Here is an 880-nt window from a genome sequence, read left to right on the forward strand (position 1 = left end):
GGGGGGGGCCGGGGGGGGGCGGAGGCGGGGGTCGCGCCGCCCCTGACGCGCTCCTCGCCCCGTGCAGGCGGCGTACAAGTTCCCCGCGCAGGTGTGGCACCTGGAGCTGCTGGCCCCGCGCAGGGCGCTGTTGGTGCTGTGCGCGCGGCGGGGCCTGTACTGCGTGCCGCTGGACCGCCCGAGCAGGTGAGCGGCCCGGGCGCCCTCGCGGACGGCCCTGCGTACCGGCAGCGGCTTCCTGAGCAAGCGGAGCCCAGACGACCGAGTCTGCCTCCCGGGGCTCGTGGTCTGGTCCTTCACGGTGGGCTTCTAGAAGGGGGAGGAGAGCCTGCGGTTGGTAGTGGCAGGACAGGCTTCGTGAACTCTCAGTTCGCGACTGGAGGAGACCGTCTGGGTCGGAAAGTGAGCCTGGGGCAGCCCGGCTCCTGTCCCCAGCGCACGGCCTGCCGGCTGCGGAGCTGGCGCTGTGACAGCGTGTCTGCCCTGATGAGAACTGTCAGTCCAGGTTGGTTTCGGAAGCCTCGGTACTTCCTATCAAGCGTGCTGAGCAGAGTCTCTGGGGCGAGTGGGAGGCGGCTTGACGGACAGACCACTGAAGGGCTGTGACAGTCACTGTGGGGGCCTCTGATCCGACCTGCTCCGTGCCAGGTTATCGTGAAAAGAATGCGTGAATCCCACCCCACCTGGTTCTGACCAACCTTTTCCTTGTTCTCGGAGGTCTGCAAGCCAGGATGACGGGGACGACGAGGACGGTGAACTCCCTTCTATTGTCATCCCTGTGGACCCAGACACCTGCATCCTTCCAGATGCCACACTGTGCGCTTTCACTGTGCTCAATGAAGTGTTTGTCACCTTGGCACAAGGCCCCACCCAGTGGAAG

The sequence above is a fragment of the Galeopterus variegatus genome, unplaced genomic scaffold, assembly GCF_000696425.1.
Source record: "Galeopterus variegatus unplaced genomic scaffold, G_variegatus-3.0.2 Scaffold446, whole genome shotgun sequence".
Classification (NCBI taxonomy): domain Eukaryota; kingdom Metazoa; phylum Chordata; class Mammalia; order Dermoptera; family Cynocephalidae; genus Galeopterus; species Galeopterus variegatus.